The following is a 20,319-nucleotide window of genomic DNA, read 5'->3' as shown; positions in this document are numbered from 1 at the left end:
GATGCGCACCATGGGGTACCTCCTGGCCTTGCCCCGCGTGGTGAAGCGTTGGTCGAGTCCCGAAACAGCGGAGTAGCAACCGTAGCCGGGGTATGAAGTAGGCTCGATATCGGCGGCGGGTTCAAGTCCCAGATGGTCGAGGACATCTGAAGGTGCTCCCGTGTATTTGTTGGGCAGCCCGGGTCCTCCGCTGTATCCTTCTACCCTTTGGTGCCAACGCACCGTAAGCGCTACTGTGAGTGAGTTGACTTCAATCCAATCAATGCCCTTCGGGAAATATTGTGCCGTGTAGCAGGAGAACGCCTCCCTTAGCGAACGGCTCGACGTCAACATCGTGGTAACCATAGTAATTATGGTTTCGTTCATGTCGTGCGGGGGTATATTAATGTCGCGTGAGACCACACCCCGATGGTCAGCTCCTGTGACATCATAAACATGTCCACCTAGGTCTACGGACCCGGTTGTTTTGGTGGGGACGACGAATATCAACTTCTTCGCGGGATCATGCACATCGACCAGGCTCGCGGTGCGAGCATACCTCTCATACTCCGCTATGTTCCGGCCCTCCGGGTCTACTGGTCCAAAAATCCTCTCGACCTTGTATGTATCAATCACATGTACGAGAGTGTAAGTTAGTTGGGAGGCGACCCATACATCCCGTCCAAGGTGATCTGAGCCTTCATTATCACTCAGGGGGACTATCTTCACACTTGGGTCGGCTAGCCTCCATGTTTCGCCGTTCCTACCCCCAACCTGGATGTTGCCACCAACTCGTAGTGCGTATTCGATGACATCTCCGTTAACAAAGATCCCCCTGTAGTTCCATGGTCCCGTGACGGTACTGGAGATAATTTCGGTGCTGGGGAGTTCGGGCCTAGCCCAAGCGTAATCGACGCCAGAAGGCCCGTGTTGTCCCATAGCGATTTGTTTGTTGATTAATTTTGGCACGTTCCCTGGCTGTTCGGGCGTGTATCGGCATCTTTAATTTGGTATATTATAATTCCCAATGCTCGTGCTCCGATGTCGACTACTGCGTCATTGTTCCCTGGATGGACGGTACAATGTCGCGTAGACGATTGTTGAGCGTTCCTCGCAGCTGGTGCCTTGCGAGGTCGAGTGCATGGGTGAACTCGATGGCAAGAGTTCCGGATTTGGTTTTGGCATTAATCGGTGGTCACCATGACAATATGGTAAAACTTTCAAATCGCTAATGGGACGGCATTCGGGGTCGGTACGCTGATCGACTTTCGAATACCTAAGAGATATAAGTTAAGGATCAAGAAATTGTAAAATTCCTGAATAAATCTATGACATACAAAGTATTGCCTGTTTTGTCTGTACTCCCATCTGATCCCTGCTCCCTTTCGCCCGTGGGTCGATGGTAAACAATGGTCCTTCGAGCCGGATGTGAGCCAGCGACCTGTGGGCGATGGGGGCCGGGACGTTTGGGGGAACTGCGGTGATAATTGGTGTATGTTTCGGAGAATGCTTGAAGGCAAAGGAAGATCCAATGTTCTAGCGTTGTATCATTTATCGTGGTTTATTTCGTGTTTTCTCCAACACATATCGAGTGCTACTATGTCATCGACGAAACGCTCGAAATCGAGTCGACCAGGGGGAAGCAGAGGACGTCCACTTACAACCAGGACTGGAATGGCTACACGATCGGGACGGCCTGCCTGTCACCCACTGCGTGGGAAACGTGTTATTGTGGATCCTTCATCCAAGAGGGCATATGTCTGTAAATCCCCGCGTGCTCCGGTGATTACTACTGGCACTACGTTCAAGAGCATTCCTTTACAGCTCGTCTGTCAAGTATTTGCAGTAACTTCTACCGACTCCGAGCCTCCAGGTACCGGAGATAGCGGTAAATTATTTCTCACCACTGTGGTACTCGTTGAACGCCCATTTGCGTGTAGAAGTTTATGATGGGCCCGTTTACACGTCGCAAATCCGCACCCTTTAGCTCCGCAACGAATACTACGATGTCTTCCTACCAGGCATCGGAAACATACACCTTTCTGTCGCGCCCATTCCCATCGTTGGGGTACAGCTAAGCTACTAAATCGTCAGTAAGTTATGAGTACAGCTAAGCTACTAAAAGGTCAGTAAGTTATGAGTGCTGGAGGCGATGGATCAACGAGGCCATAGATTACTCTAGCAAGAGACTAAAAATTGGTACTGAAGATATACAGAATTATATTAACAAAGGACTGGACCATTTTGTTTTCCACGAAGCTACAAGATTTTTTCATAGAATTTCCATGTCAACTGGATTTTTAAGAAAAGATCCGGACACGTGGGAAGATGATGACGATTATAATGACACTACTAAACGTGAAGTTAAACTAATGGAAGAATACAATGAATTATTATCCAAAAATGAGGAAGAAAAACAATTTTATATAATAAATAATTTCGGAACATCGAAAACAATTTCCTAATGTGGTAAAACATAATTTGTGAAAGATATTTGAACACAATAAAAATTTCATTTTTTACTCTCCTAGATATTCCTTCACTGCTTCAGAATTGCTTTTTTTATGTCATATTTTCTACTATAAATAGACTGTTTAAATAGAAATATGTAAATTCTATACATATCGTCGTTATTTGTGAATGTGTAACAAAATTGTTCGAACATAAATTTGGTGAATCAAATGTAACCCTCAAATAAAAGAATTTTTTTTCTAAGTCAATTTTTGAAATATCATTCTTTTTTTTTTTTTTTTTTTTTTTTTTAATGCAATGATCTATTTTTGTCCATATTTTCATACAGTGTAAAAAGACGAATTCAGTGTTATACAAAACTGTATAGAAACTGTATATTTTTTTTAATGCAATGATATATTTTTGTCTATCTTTTTATACAGCGTAAAAAGACGAATTCAGCGATATACAAAACTATAAAAACTGTGAATTAAAACGGAGAAAAACGAATTACGAAAATAAAAAATTTTCAATTTTGATGTGCAACACTTTTTCATCTAATGGCATAATCCTAGGGGGTGTTCCAACAAAAATCCCAATGTTTAAAAATGTGTGGCTGAACCACAGACGAGGTATACGAGTAGACCTGACAATTCGGAGGTGATTTTAGTGCCCTCTTCGAATTAGTATTGATGGGCAGACAGCTGTAGTACATATATGCGTAAATACATGTGAATTGACCATGGGAGGGATTGAAAAAGGCAATCCAGTACAGTAATGCCTACATAAATGACCAAGCTCGGGACCGGCTTCGGTCATTTATGTGGGCATGGTTAGTTCTCAGAATTCAGCAGAGATAAGGAAGGAGGATAAGTGCGAGTGAGATACAATAGCTGGCACCCGAAACCATATATACAATGTATCGATATCGACCGGCAGCGTCAAGTTGCATTCGTCACGCTCGGTGTTCGAAGCCGCTTGGCTTCTAAGAATTGGTGGGGATACCTCTGGTCATAAACATTCGGCATTTATGTGGGCACTACTGTATTATTAGATGGCAGGCCGGTGCCCAAAGGAAACTACCCCTCCACTTAAACGCAATAATGCATAGACACCTTGTATATGAGTTCTGGCGCTTCGTATAGCTTCGGGGATTCGAGAAGGAAGGGGAATGTGAGTCTTTCCCCTTCTTTCTGTCAACACAGTTGAAATTCGACCTCACATCATGGGTATGCAATTTCGAATCTCGACTGCCCAGGCATTTTTACTTTCCAACCTATACAGGTTGTTCGGCCAAACCTGGGAAAAATTTTAATGGGAGATTTTCGAGGCTAAAATAAGACAAAAATCAAGAATACCAATTTGTTGATGGAGGCTACTTTAAAAAGTTTTTAACATTTAATGTTCCGCCCGTACAGAATTTTTTTCTCGAAAATGCGCAAGATTTCGGGGGTATGTCTATTCACCAGAAATGATTGTAATTGACCCCTGCAACCAAAAATAATTTTTTCTGAACGATTTGAAATTTTTGAATTTAATTATTAATTATATAAAAATTTTGTTATGGAAATACATGTTTTAAGACCCCCTGATCATACGTTAACTATTTAAAAAAGAAGTAATTTTTTTACTATGCTTATGGTCGTGCGTTCATATAGTATCTATACTAGTAATACGATTGAGTTGAAACAACCGAATGAACCTCATTTCAAGGTTTGATTAGACGTTGAACATAATTAGCCCGTTGATAATAATCAATACACCTTTTATAGTTGTTAAAAAGCTGACGCTTTTAACGACAAAGTCCGGATAGAGGGATCGGTGTTTATGTGGGAAGTGAATGAGAGGCGTTTGATTTTCCTTTTAAAAAACGTTTATTAAAAAATGAAAAATAAACTATTGTAGAAAATTCAATCGCTGTGAAAATAAACAAAAAAAAACGGAGAACAGAAATCTTGATATCAATCCCAGGCCGGTTACCGAACTCGCCGTGCCTGGTTGAGGTAGATTCTGATTCCTGTGAACAGAAAAACACGGCTATGGGTTAGACATACGAAAACACGTTACACGTATATTCGCTGCGTTTGTTTCCGCGCGCACCTGGCTTCGTTATTCGAACGTACAGGAGCAAAGAATTTCACTCGTTCGTAAAGTACGACCTCTCTAGTAGACTGTGGGACCGCTCCCCCGGGACGGTCCAGTTTGAGGGGGACGCGGAGGAAGGTAGCGTGTGCCGACTCAGTCGGCGGTCGAGGGTTCATTACGGTGAGTGACGTAGGCGGGGTTGTCGGTTCTTAATATGTATTTATTTCTAACTTAAAGACTAACGGTACAAATCTTATAACTACGGAGGATGGCGCGGTGAGCGGTCGGTCGCTCGACGAGAACGGCGCGACGAGCGTTCGGGCGCTCAGGGGAGGGGTGAGGACATACAATACCCTACCTACCCTGCTACGAGGCCGCGATGTCGGTATGGTCAGGGTAGGAGATCTAGAAGATTCGACTCAGTATCCAGGGTTATGGGATGTTCAGCGGATTGGTCGCGAGAGTGCCCCTCGCACTCTTGTCTTTCCAAAAAGCGGAGCTCGTGACATTCGCAACGTTGTACGAAATCTCTCGGCACTAAATTTGGCTTCGACGAGCAAGACACGTGGCCCCGAATCCGGCTGGTGGCTCGGTATTAATACCCGCGCGGCGCGTAATTAGTGGCGAGAAGTCGCGGACGCCTAGCGGCCGCGCAGTGAACCACCGGTCGCGGGGACTCGGCCGCGACGGTGCTCGGTTCGCGGTCCCGGGTGGGGATATGTTCGTTACAACTGTATTTATTTTTCAGGCGTGAAAAGAATTAAACTTCCTTTCTTTGCCTATTTTTGTCGATTGCCTAGTGGACGGGGATGCAAGTGGAGGTTGTAAGGCTCCAAATGCACTGATCCCGTGAGTATGCCCACTGACTCTGTGCGTCGAGTCGCACTGCAGTGCAACGGCACGACCGCCGATCTGCGGCTTCTCTTAAACGTTCCAACAGATGACCTGTTGGCCGAGAGTTGCACTGCGAAGCCCGACTGCACGAATGCACCACTCGACGTGATTCGTTGCAGTATTTTGAACTACGTGGGAGCCTAACCTACGACTTCGTTACCTCTCCGCACAGGTGCTCCTCTAAGCGTTACACCGGCGGGGTCTGTAGAAGTAAGGAGACGAAGACCGAATGTCAAACGTCCTAAGTGGACGTCGACCTGACTACAGCGGGCCCATCTGGAGGTTCACCACGTAGGTGCCTCCCTTCGGTGTCTCCTAAGCCGAATGGCAATCGCAAAGAAGTTGGGACGTTATCCGCCGACTTCTTTGTATTTCAAACGATTATACGCTTGAAACGACCGGTCAATACTGCACAAGGGGGGTCGAACACCTTATTGTTGTGTTTTTGATCCCTCCAGAATAAGCAGTATTGGAAGAATGGTAGCTCGATTGGGAATTTCCCGGACGAAACTTCTGGATGCACTTGTACGAATCGGAATTCGATTCGTTTAACAAACAAAGAGTGAATTAATTGTCACGCTTTTACGAGCTTTAACGAATTCTCAGCTGTGCGAGGTCAATCAGTGGACCCGCACCAGACCGAACATTTACTCGTTGCACCCTTTCTTCAAGAACAGTCTAATCGCTTTTTTTAAGAATTTCTATCTCAAGTTTCGCTCGAGTCCTGTTCGGACGCAATCGGGAGCTGATGTGTCTATCAGAAGTCGTTGTAAGGCTGTGCGGATTGACAGCCGAAGACGTCGCCGTGGTACTCTAATTAGTCATTCCGCGGCGCTGTCTAAATTTCAGCAGTCTATCTTTGTCTAATTATCTGCGCGCTACTCTCTCACGATACTGACGTCATGAACACCGTTGGCACACTCGAATCAAAGGTAATGAGCCGTTACCGATGCCAGAAAAACTAGTAATAAACGCGTTTTTCTATCACTGCTTGTTGTACAAATCCTATTAGAGATAGTCTCCTAAGTATTGTACACTAACAGGATTAACGGTAATTGTGGCCGAGGATAATCGCTCGGCATTATGCAATCTTTAAACAAGAGGTAATTGGTAAAATTAAGAGTTGTAGAGCGTCCGGCGTTAATTTTGTGCATTTTTTATTGTTGGTTGTTTTTTTAAATTTGATATATATGTTATACATTGTTTTTGTACGAGAACATTTTCGTGAAAAATCTTTCCGAAAGCTTTTAGTATATTTGTGGCTGTGTTCTTGTGCTTCTTCAGACATTTGTCCAATCGGTAACAATGCGGAACTTATTATTTCTGGGCCGTGTATTAAAATCTTGTGCACTGAAGTTGGCATGTAGTACCACGGATATAGTTTTACGAATCTTATTGCCACTTCAACAACGTACTTTTTTAATTCGTCCAAATTTATATCGTGGGTACGTGAAATTGTTTGCAATATTGCGAAAAAACTTAATTAAATCTTCATCGACTCCAGTTGTTGATACAGATATTTGATGGTTTTCAAAGAAACGGCGAGCCGTATTACCATCATTGGTGCTACCAAATCCAGGTTTCGGACAGTCTACTAATAGTCCCAGTGGTAGTTGAAAACGTCACTGAATAATTTCTTTACGGTTTTCGCTATCTGCTTTTCTCCGACGCTGCGAGCTTGCCACTTCTTTATTGGTAGCTTGTATGATAAGTGCAGACAACATTCAAAAAAGCGTATCCATGCATGGAGCGTTGACAATCCAAAGCGAAGATGGGATTCATTGATTTCTTGTTGCAATTATTTTATTAATATCATTGAATTGTTTTGCTGCTGCTGTGCACAAATAACAGCGTTGAGTGGACAAGGTGAATGAAATCGTGTTGCATACCTTACCATCAATCATGATTAATGCAAGTTTATACGAAATTGAAATTTCTTTCCCATCTATTATTGTATCGAAGGGAACAAGTTTTTTTTATTTGGTTTCAATATACGTTGTTTCGTTTATGGTTGCTTCCGTACTTTCTTGAATAAACTGAATCTTGATGGGCCTACAAAATCGAGGAGATGATGGCTTTGTATTCTTCCCTACAATCGTTTTATCTCCGGATGTAAGTTGTAATGGCACAAGTGATGTCAGAAAAATATCTGAATCGGATTTTCCATTAACAGTAAATATTTGTTTATACATATTTTGACTAGAACTTCCATCCCCACTTACAAATCAAAGTCATCTGTCGTACTTTTGATGGGGCCAAGGTTTTAATAATATCATTTTCAATTAATAAAATTCGTTGAATTGAATGATCCAATAAAGCCTGCAGTTTTACCTCTGCTCTGTACTCTGTAATTGTAATACCCACTGCAGACGGATAACATTTTCTTTTGGTTTCTAATACCAAGTTGTATGGCGGATATAGATTGCAATTATTTTCCTTACTTGTAGTCCGCAATCCTAAATATTGCCTCTTGTGTAATTTATTTTCAATTACCAGTGACAGAGCAACATCACCAGACAGTGTTGTTTCAACAACTTTCTGCACACATCTTCTGTAATCTGCAGCTCTTGATGAATTAGGCGAAGTTATATCTTTTATAACTTCCGAAGCATCTATTTTTCCTGCACTTCGAAGACTCATTTGTCTAGCGTACGATAATTGTTCCGGAGAAAAATTTACGGTCAGTCGTCACACTTCAGCGGGATTCGGGGCCACGCTTCTCGCGCCCTCGTGGAGGGAGCCCGTCCATTCCGCAATAAATACGTTCGAACCAAGCACCGCCTTAGTCACTCACCGCACCGCACCCGCGACCAGAACGAGGTACATTCGCTGGCCACGCGAAGTCCCCGGTCAGACAGCCCGACAGGTACTCCGCGAGGTCCCCCTCTGTCGGAGGCCGACGCAGCTTATCCAGCGCTGCCGCGTCAAGGGAAGCTCTTGCTAGCGACGCGACAACCGGATCCCCCGCGCTCAGAAGTCTGAACGCGTGGGCCACGGTGGTCACGTCGGCCAGGTTTGCCAACGGGAGGAGCCCACATCCGCCCCACGAGGGGGAAATGTAGACCACCTCCGTGCTGGCCCGCTGCGGCAAATTGAGCCATCCCTCGACTGTGCGCCTTACAGCCTTGTCCACCTCCGCCAGTGCAGTCCTCCTCACGCTGGCACCCCGCAGCAAGAAGTCCAACCGTGGAATTATAACCGAACGTAAGGTTTCCACCTTCTGCCATGGGTTTAGTAGAGAGCGGTCCACCGCCCCCAAGTCCCCCAGCACGTCCCGGATCGTAGAGATGTGCGTCTGGTCAATCCGAACCCCAGTGGGCACGCCCAGGTGTTGGTAGGCATCCCCGTCTCCGAGCGCTGGAACGAGTCCCTCGTTGAGGCCAAACTCGGTCCGCGCCACCACGCCGCCCCCGAGGACGTGTAGCGTAGCACACTTCCCCGGGTTAAACGTGAGGCCCAGATCCCGAGCCGTGGCCTCCGCTGCACCCAATAGCCGTCCCATGCTTTCGGGGGACGTCGCAATCAGCGCGATGTCGTCCGCGTAAGCCAGGGTTGCTACTCTAAGGCCCGCCATCTCGTACCCGGCCCCCGACTCCGTGGCCTGACAGACCACGGGTTCGATTGCCAGGTTAAAGAGTATTGGGCTCAGGGGGCAGCCCTGCCTCACTCCCGACCGCATGGGGTTCTATCGGTGTATCCTTCAGCAGTACGGACCCTCGTCGTACAAACGGTGTACAAGCACCGGACGAGGTTAATGGTCGCACGGGGTGCACCGACACCGGCCAGCGCACCCAGGATGGTGGTGTGGGGGACCGAACCAAAAGCATTGGAAAGGTCCAGCCACGCAACCACCAGTTCCCTTCGCCGTCGCTTCGCGTCGACAAGGGCCTCGCGCAGAACAAAGTTGTGCTCAAGGCACCCTTCATGCGGCAAACCCTTCTGTGCCGGGGAGAGCCGTCGGTTCTGTACGGCCCAGCGGGTAAGGCGGTCGGCCATCACGGCCGCGAAGAGTTTGGGGATAATGTCACTCATATCGATGGGATGCCAGTTGCTGAGGTCATTCCCTTTCACCTTTCTTGTATAGCAAGATGGTGTTGGACTCCTTCCACAGGGAGGGAATCGACTCCACCCGACGACACGCATTGTATGTCGCCGTCAGGAGCTCGGCACCCGGATCGGCCCCCCTCAGGTCGGCGTAGGTGATACCGTCCGGTCCAGGGGATGATTTCTTCATCCTCCTGAGCCGGTTGCATACCTCAGCCGCCCCGAAGGGCCTCTCCAGGCCTTCATTGGTACCCTCCTCCGGCTGGTCGTGGTGGAGTGCCGGGAAGTGTTCCGAACGATCCCGAACCGCATAAATTGAACTAAAGTGCTGTTGGATGATGTCCTTGGGCACCTGGCAGTGCGGAGATTGCCCGGCTAGCACCTTCTGCACTGCCTGCTTACGGTTCCTTCGGAACAAACGCTGGATTCGCGTTCCTTCCTGGACATGTTCCGTCCGTGTGAAAGGAGCCTCGGTTGTTCCGTTGCAACTGGCGTCCCTCCGGGGACGCCCCCCAAAACCCTACGTCGCATCCGCTTTCCGCCCCTTCCCCCGGTGGCCCTTGCCCCCCCCCCCCCCCCCCCCCCGCGAGCAGAACACCTCAAACCAAAGGAATCCGCCACAAGGACAGCAAGGGCCGCTAAGCCCTCCGCTGTCCTCACCGCCTCCGCGACAGCGACGATTCGCATCTTTTCGGATGCTTCCTCGGCGTTGCCGCGTCGTATACTGTAAAAGTATAGAAGTAGTTCCGGACCTCCTTCAATACGTTATCGTCATTTTTTGCGGTTTCTTATTTTCTCCTACCTGGTTCTTCAATCAAAAAACCTAAAAATCTCTCAAAATATGTGCTCTGATACACGAAATGTCCCTGAATTTTTTTACCTTTTTTTTACTCAATAAGTCAAGAGAAATTGTACAAAAACATGATTTTCGTCTTCTACCCAATACTACCCCCACGATCGTGATTTCTAGTTAAAAATATGCACACAGGGTTTTTTTTAATAAGCTATTGAATGACCCATCGTTTGTTCAATTCGGTTTGGGGGCACATTGGACCACCTTATTCGGCTATACCCTTTCCTTCATGAACTACCGTAGACCGATGATAAAAGGACGAGCGTGGACGGCACAGGGGCAAAGTGAGCACTTCGCACGCTCCGCCTTATCCCCACGTTTGATCCTCGCGTAGTCCACATCATTCGACTTCAGCGGCACACGCTTACATAGGCGTAGCAGTTTCGTATTTTCGAGGGAAATAGTACTATTGTTCGTGCATAACATTTCATGAATGAAAACGTAAATACGGAAACTGTGCTGTATTCTTAATAGAATTCAATTATTTTTCCTTACATATAAGGGGTGTTCGGCTACTCCTGGGAAAAATTTTAATGTGCGATTCTAGAGGCCAAAATAAAACGAAAATCAAGAATACCAATTTGTTGATGGAGGCTTCGTTAAAAAGTTATTAACGTTTAAAATTCCGCTCGTACTGAATTTTTTCTCGAAAATGCGCAAGATTTCCGGGCTATATCTATTCACCAAAAATGATTGTAATTGACCCCCGCAACCGAAAATAATTTTTCCAGAATGATTTGAAATTTTTGAATTTAATTGTTAATAACTTTTTAATGAAGCCTCAGTTAAGAAATTGATATTCTTGATTTTCGTTTTATTTTAGCCTCTAGAATCTCCCATTAAAATTTTCCCCAAGGGTGGCCGAACTCCCTGTATATAACGGAATTAAATGTTCTTAATAGACTAAACTTAGAGTCTTGCCACAACGATATCAAATTATCCGAAAATTGGTTTCCAATGTATTGCAAACATATAGAATTTAAAATTTTAAAAGGGAAGAGTCTTGTAGCAAAAACATGTGGGCTGTCTTGAGAGGATGATTGGCGACAAGGAGTGCTTAAGTCTTAAATGTCACGTCTTTATTGAATTTCGAAAAAGTGACCGTAGGCTTGGAAAGTTTATGGTGACAAGGAACCCTCGAAGGCACAGGAAGTTTTCTAATGTTGGAAAGTGCTGTAAGCGGCAGAAGTTTTGCCTGCTTATACTGCCCAAATAACCCTGTGAGCAGGTCAATTATTCTGCATTTCTCATTTTACCACATGGCAATAATTTCTCTACACTGGATTCGAGTAAAAAGTGGGAAAAACGTTGCTTTTCCAACGCTTTTTCTAACGACCAACAGTTTCTCCAGAGTAGTCTGCCAGTGCGTATCGAGTGTAACCAAACAGTTTTTTAATTATTTAATTTAAATTCTTTTTTACTATTATAGTAGTGTAGTGTTATTTGCAGTTTTGTTTAGTTTATTATCTTGTTTTTAGTTTTAGTTAATTTTTTTTATACTTCGTTTTTTACATTTATACATTGTTAGAATCTAAAGGTTCTAACCGGGGTCCGGACGAAGGAAATAGGAGGGAAAGTTAATTGATAAGTTTTATTATTTATTTCTTCGCTTTTCGCGCTGCGACAAGCCGTTTATTCAAAAAAAAATAAAATTTGAAAAATATGAAAAAATAAAAAAAATAAAAAAATATAAAAAATATGAATACATTTTGTATATTTTTTCTATGGCCGGGGGGTGACCTCACCGGCGTTGCCCGGGGTTCGCTGGACCTTGGTTTCTGTAATAAAGGTTCGATCAAATTAAATACGTGCGTACACGTATCGTAAATACACGCTCGTCAGATGTTCACCTTGCTCTCCTAACGACTATCGGTGCGCTTGGAGGGGGAGATCAGCTGCTGTTTAGCGTTGATCAGTGGACTGTAATTTTTAATTGCTCGCTGATAGTTATTTGTATAAGCTACCAGCGAGCCTTGTACCCTGAACAGAAGAGAATGCACTCGTATCTGTCGGGGGCGGTTTAGCCACGGACGGGTCACCAAATGGAGGTCGTAAAGCTCCAAGTGGGTGGATCCCGTGAGCACGCTCTCCGTGCGTGTTGACGTAGAAACGTCGTGCAAGGAAATTTCCTGCAACACTGTAGAATTACTGCACGGCGACTGTTTCTTTCGGGGACCGGGACAGTAAGTGCTTTTTGCAAGAAATCCCTAGTGGGTCCAACCGCACTGTAAAGTCTACTCGGCGACCCTGTTGCACGGGGATCATATGTGGTAGGCGGCGTGACGGAAGGGAGGCGCTTTGAACCCGAACTCCTCCGTAGGGTGTACGGTTGACTCGTACATCAACGGGTTTCTGGAAAGGGTTCGCAGTGACCTTTGCACGAAGAACACTCCACGAGGCGGTACCGATTCAACGGTAGGACCTTTGGGATGCTCCGAAGCCGTATAGCTTTAAAGGGATTCTGGGTGTGTGCACCCTGAGTCCCTTACGTCGCGGTCGCGGCAACAATTGCAACGTACAATCTTTCCTTGCGAAGGCGGTCGCGTCACGCGCAGCGTGTATTACGACCTCCCTTTTCTCGCAGGTAGATAGCTCTGTGAAAACTCAAACCGCAGCAACGGTGAGAATTCTTTTATAAGGTCCAAATATCAATTCTTAGAGCACGTACTTGAGGAGCGAGATCTTCAGGGAACCGCTCCCGTTCGCAGTCGGCTCGTGAATAATTCTATGTATCGTCGCGGTTCGACAGACGAAGACTCGGTCGCCCATGGTCGTCGCGACGCTTCGCTGCCGAATCCGTCGATCTCTTTTCAATATATCATACGGTTCTCTCTCTCGACCCGACGTCACGATACCGTTTAAACCGGTGCGAAGCGAATCTTGGCGTGAGGTCTGCGTACAAAAACACGTAAACAGCCGCGGTTTTAAATTGTCCGTACGTTCAACGAACTTGATGAACGCTTAACCTTCCGCAGTGTCACGTACACAAGCGGATACGGGAATCGCAGCCGAGAATTTAATATTTCGGACGAACGCGATTTTAAATAGTTTTTAGCATATTTAAACGGACTTTATTTCAGATCCCATCGAATGCAGCCATTCCTCTTTTTCAGGTAATTTCCGAAAATTACCTATAGGATGAGTATACCATAGGTATACTCTTCCTTAATGCAATTAACCTCATCCTTTTGACCGATCCAATTGCCTGAAATTCCAATATCATTGTGTAATTCATGATTCGTTTCTTGTTCTCGAAAATTGGAAAGTTTTCTTGGCTTCCCCCTTAAACCAGTGTGTTTATATGCGTGGACGGTCACGACCCCTCTTTCGAGTATCTTCTGGAACTCTTTTCTCTTCACTCTCCTCTTCAGGACCCGGTTCCTCTTCGTTGCATATTAGAATTGGACTACTCCTGTCGTCAGTATTATAATAGGGTGCATCCTCACTATGATTGCCACCACTCTCATTTTCCGCTTCCTCTATTTTTATTCCTGGATCATCTGGGTAAAAATCTTGGAAATTACCAACCTTCTGATGCTTGGGCATTAAAAACTTTACGTTTCTCGTGATTTCCATTCGTCTACGTTCTGGTATTCAAACTTTATATTCTTTAACCTCGTCACTATATCCGACGAAGATGCATTTTTCCGACTTGGGCATGAACTTTCCCATACTCATTCCATGTCTTAACGTATATCCTCGACACCCAAATATCTTAAAATAATTAACGTTGGGTAATTCGTTGTACCACATCTCATACGATGTCTTCCCTCTCAGGCTAGAAGTTGGACATCGATTTTTAATGTAATTGGCCGTCGTCACAGCCTCGGCCCAAAAACATGGGGGTAAATTCGCCTGCATCAATAGGCATCTCGCCATTTCCACTAGCGTACGATTCTTCCGTTCGCTTATTCCATTCTGCTCTGGACAGTATGGTACTGCAAGACGTCGTCGTATTTCCGATTTATTTAAATATTCTTCAAACTCGCGATTAACATACTCGGTCCCATTATCACTCTGCAAACATTTAATGCGCTTTCCCATTTGATTTTCCACCTTGGCCTTAAACTTCAGTAATTGCTGGAAAGCATCACTTTTCTTCTTTATACAGTAAATTTCCGTGAACCTTGAACAATCGTCAGTAAATATTATGAAATATTTCGAGCCTTCCAGTGACTCGGTTCTCATCGGACCGCAAACGTCCGTGTGAATAATATCTAACAATTGAGTCCTTCTGTTTGACTCCTTCGGAAAGGGGATGCGAGTCATTTTTCCCTTCAAGCAAATATCGCATTCCAATTTATAATCCTTGAAATTTAGATCTGGTATGATACCTTGACGGGTCAGTTGGGCAATATCCTTTACATTCAGATGCCCCATGGTTTGATGCCACTTCTCTAGATTATTAAGATTACAGGTTACTTGGTTAACCTCTAAAACGGAATTATTACATAAATAATATAAATCTCCAATCTTATTTGCTCTTAATACTGTTCGTCCTTCCTGGCTTAAAACTGTGGTTCCTTCTTTATTAAATACGACCTTCATACCTTTTTGTGTCATTTTACTGACCGATAATAAATTCATCCTTACATCCGGCACATACAGTACTTCCTCGATGGTTATATTATTTGTACCACCCTGACCATCTAACGTCTTCAACTGAACCCTTCCTTTGGCTTGGATCTCAACAGATTCTTTGTTTGCCAGATTTAATTTTCCTACGTCGCACGTTTTCATTTCCTTTATTTTGTCAGCATCATTGTAAATATGACTGGTGCAACCACTATCTAAATACCACAGTGATTTCTTATCAATATTTCTGTTCTCTATTGCATTATACACATTTCCATCTTTTGTCGACATAAGCAGTGTGTACTTTTCCTCCTTGCGGCCAGAATAAGATGATGGATGTCCTTTGACATCCATCCTAACTCTGCAATCAACTGCCTTGTGCCCCATTTTGTTGCAGCGGTAGCATCTAGTTTTAGTAGTATCAGATTTATAGAATCGAGGCTTCATAGGTTTCTTACCTGATTTATGAAAGGCTGCGTTAGCACCAGGTACGTATACTTTGTCTGAATTACTTCCTTTAATATCGCACTGCTCAATAATTTTTATCCTCAATGTCTTAGGATCAGGCAATTCATCACGTGATATTATGGCACACCTGAAATTTTCAAAAACAGCTGGCAAGCTATACAACACAATCACTGCTATCAAATCTTCATGAATTTCAACTTCCATATCCCTTAACTGGTCAACTTCATCAAAGAACTTTTTGAGATAGTCTCTGCTGTTTTCACTTTCTGACATTTTATTTAAGATTAGGTGTGTAATTAGCATTGCCTTTTTAGCAGGCCCTTTAGATTGATACGTCTCACCCAATTTTGTCCACATGTCTCTTGTGGTTCTGCAATTCTTTACCAGTTTTACCTGTGCAGACGAAATAGCCAATTCTATTTCTGATCGAGCCTCTTCATCCTTTTCAAACCACGTTTTATGCGCTGCAAGTTCTTCCTGTCTGCGTTCGGCACTAATCACAGGTTCCTTGATACTGTCTTCTACGTACGCCCATAATTTCTTTTTCCGTAGAATTGCACGCATATGAATCGCCCACGATTCATAATTATCTCTTCCTAAGAGTTCTATTTTTGATTCCATGTTCACATTCATTGATTTACCTTTTTCAATTAACACGTGGCTTCTGGGCCCAAACAGTTTATTAAAACAGTTCGTGCGTTACATCGTCTCGACAAAAACCATGATCGTCACATGTTAACAAGTGAAGTCCCAACGTGGAAAAAACCACACGCGACGTTGTCACCATCGGCCACAGCACGCCAACACTGCCGACATTGGCCGCATCTCCAACATTGGCCACATTTCCAACATCTTTTATTAAACATAAGTAATACTTTATTAACTGAATAAAGGTAATTGACAAAAAATAAATAATTTTAAACAATATTCTTCTAAATCGACCACTTTTACTTCTTACGTTTTTCACAGTTCCTCTACTCTTTCGCCATACATACACACACACAGACATCGCTCCTCGTTGCCAATTTATAGGAAGATTATTCCCTAACACATATATTATATATATTATTAAGTATTATAGCTCGTTCTTTTATAAATATAAATATCGCATTTTGTGATTCTTTAATATACGTATTATATGAGCACCAATCTCGTTATGCTATTAACAGCGTTTGAACAAAGAAATCAAATGCACATGTATTTTTCACTAATACATGCTTGGCAGCGATTAATTGCAGTTCTAATAAAATACCATTTTCTAACATAGGCAAATTTTTATTTAATTTCGGTTTTTATGTATGTCTGTAATATCCGGACAAATATTTAAATATTTTCCTTGCTTTTTAATCGGTGCATTTACTTTTCCTCCCCAGTTTTCAGTTTCGTTTAAAATCTTGCTTTCTTTCGAGGACTCGAAAATATTATCATAATTAGTAAAATTTATATTTTCCTTATTATCTGTTAAAAAGCTGATGCTCTTAACGACGAAGTCCGGATAGAGGGATCGGATCTTTATGGTGGGAAGTGATTGAGAATGTGTAAGATTTTCTTTTTCAAAGAAAACTGTTTATTATTAAAATAAAATGAAACAATCAGGAACCAAGAAAAATCTTATTTAACGATGCAAGTAATAACGTTGCCAATCCTGCGTCGGAACCGAAACGTTGAGGTAAGCCAAGGTTCTGTGAACAGAAAAACACGGCAATGTGTTAGACACGTAAACACGTTACACGTATATTCGCCGCGTGTGTGCCCTCACGCTCCTGGCTTCGATATTCGAATGTATAGGAGCGGAGAATTTCGCTCGCTCGTAATATACGAGCTCGCAAGTGGACTGTATTTAATATTCGGCGTGAAAAGAATTGAATTTCGTTTCGACGCTGAACTGAGTCGATTGTCTAGTGGACGGGGATGCAAGTGGAGGTTGTAAGGCTCCAAATGCACTGATCCCGTGAGTATGCCCACGGAATCTGTGCGTCGAGTCGCACTGCAGTACAACGGCACGACCGTCGATCTGCGGCTTCTCTTTAACGTTCCAACAGATGACTTGTTGGTCGAGAATTGCACTGCGAAGCCCGACTGCACGTGGTTCACTGCACGAATGCACCACTCGATGTGATTCGTGACAGTATTTGAACTACGTGGGGGCCTGACCCGCGACTCCTTAACCTCTCCGCACAGGTGCTCCTCTAAGCGTTACACCGGCGGGGTCTGTAGAGGGAAGGAATCGAAGACCGAAAGTCAAGCGTCCTAAGTGGACGCTGACCTGACTCCAGTGAGCCCACCTGGAGGTTCACCACGTAGGTGCCTCCCTTCGGTGTCTCCTAAGCCGAACGACAATCACAGAGAAGTTTGAACGGTATTCGCCCACTTCTCTGTGTTTCAAACGTTTATACGCTTGAAACGACAAAATAATACTGCACGAGAGGGGTCGAGCACCTTATTGGTGTATTCTCGAACCCTCCAAACTAGACAGAAAATAGAAATTGAGCTTGTTTGGGACTTTCCCGAACGAAACTCCTGAATGCTTTTATTCGAATCGAGAGTCGACTCGTTTGATAAGCAAAGTCTAAAATTAATGAATGCTAATTTGAGTTTTAATGAATTCTCAGCTGTGCGAGGTCAATCAGAGGACCCGCACCAGACTGAACGACTCGTTGCACCCTTTATTCAATAATCGTCTGCTAGCTTTATCTCGAGAATTTCACTCTCGAGATTCGCTCGAAATCTGTTCGAACACGATCGGGAGCCGATGTGTCTTCTTCAGAAGTCGTTGTGAGACTGTACGGATTGACAGCCGAAGACGTCGCCGTGGTACTCTAATTAATCGTTCCGCGGCTCTGTTTAAATTTTCGGCAGTCTATCTTTGTCTAATTATTTGCGCGCTACTCTCTCACGATACTGACGTCATCAACACCGTTGGCACACTTGAATCGAAGGTAATGAGCCGTTACCGATGCCAGAAAAACTGGTAATACACGCGTTTTTCTATCACTGCTTCCTATACAAATCCTATTAGAGATAATCTCCTTCGAATTGTACGTTAACAGGATTAACGGTAATTGCGGCCGTGAATAATCGCTCGGTGTTAGGGGGAGGAGGTTTGGAAATGCCTCGCCTAACGGTAGTCCGGATCTCGAGGGAAGGAACAGACGGAAAATAAGCAGTACAATTATAATTTTTATTTTCGCTTAATCCTAATACAAGGATAAGCCTTTTATTTCGTTTCTTTTAGCTTGTATAGGGTTTTAGTAATAACCGGCCGACGTCTGCCAGACGATGTTGTGGTGCGGCCCGCGTTGTTACCCTGAAACAGAAAGAGATACGACTAGGCATTAAATACCTATCGATGTGAGTCACGTCGCTTGTCTTTTTCTTTTCCGTACGCTCCTGGCCTGTGCTTGTCGCACCTAGGAGCGGAAATCTCTGCCGCCGCGATACGCAGCTAAGCTAGGGGACTGTATGTGTGTGAGCGTTCCCTTTAAACCGGGAATCGCTCGCTTTCTTCCAATTGTGGAACTTCGTCTCGGTTTTTTCTGTTCGACTGCAACACTTGACTGTCGCAGGAGAGGGTGCCTAGAGGGAGGTTGTAAGGCTCCAACCGTTACCCGGTCCTCGGCCCCTTACCGTCTTCGTATGCGTGTGTACGGAACACGATGCGGTGCAGTCTTTCAATGGCATATAGGACGTCTTACTATTGAGATTGGCACCACGACGCCTTGTGAGTCGCGTTCTACGCGCAGTGACCGTACAAGACTGGCGATCAGAGAACAACGCTCTGGCATTCGCCGGAAGCTGGGCTTAGAATAACTCGTCCCACGCTCCGACTAGAAGGCGGCAAGTCCACCCAAGGTATTTACGCCAGTAAGGCCCCTTTAGGTGGTTGTAAGGCCGTTCGATTGAATCAAGGGAGGATCGAGTCTTAATCTCGATACCTCTCGCACGACCGCTGTTTGCAGCAATACGCGGAAAGTTCAGGAACTCGATGATACGAAAGAGTTTCCCGCAGTCTTTAATCGGGTCGTACTCACGACCGAATCGATTAACTGGTTTGATTCGACAACCGGAATTACACGCAGTTTACTGGGGGCAGTTTGCTTACCAAAGCTAATCCCGTAAAGCTGCGGCTATACGTCGGTTGCCCGCGTTGTGAAAGTTCGAATAACTCGAACTTTCAACGTTGCGTGGGAATCAACCTCTAGAACCCGAGAATTTTCTTTATACTTTTCTTAATTTTTTCGAATGCTCGAATAACTCGAAGCAATTCGAATATTGCAAGGGCCTTTTGAATCTCAACGAATGCTCGAATAACTCGAAGCAATTCGGAATATTTTAGATTAGGTAAAGCGTGATCGGTTATCGATCCGCACTTGGTAGGCTCTCGTTTGCAAGTGACGGACGAGCACGAGCTGCCGAAAAGTACGCGTGAGAGAGGGGGAATCCTCCGACGCGCGGCGCTGTCGCCGTGGCTCTCGTCCGTCTTTATCTAATATGTAATTGTCGCACCTTCTCTATGGTCGAGCGTTTAACCGAAAAGTTCGAAATCGAACATTACTGTACTGCTCGCGTGACTTACAGAAAAACTCAAGGAGCGAGAGTTTTTCTGCTGCCTTCTGTTTCGAGTCGCGGACGCGTCGACCTAGAATGTTCTGGTCGGTCGCGTATATTGAAAACAAAGCGGATTAACGGCTAATTACGGGTTTAAATAAATCGAATTAACTCGATCTTTAAACACTCGGCATTATGCAATCTTTAGACATTATCATCATTGTCTACAGTGTTATTTCGATCAAGTTATCTTTTTCTTGAAGTTAGTTTATCTACTATTGTTTTTTTATTTAAATTAGAATTATCCACAGGTATCATAATATCTATCGAACTATTATCTATTCGTTGGGAACTGGGAGAAGGCAATAAACTATCTTTATCAATCAAATGAATTTTATCGTTTGCTTCAGTTTCTATTTTCG

The sequence above is a fragment of the Colletes latitarsis genome, chromosome 12, assembly GCF_051014445.1.
Source record: "Colletes latitarsis isolate SP2378_abdomen chromosome 12, iyColLati1, whole genome shotgun sequence".
NCBI classification, from domain to species: domain Eukaryota; kingdom Metazoa; phylum Arthropoda; class Insecta; order Hymenoptera; family Colletidae; genus Colletes; species Colletes latitarsis.
Note: the sequence above shows the minus strand (reverse complement) of the source record.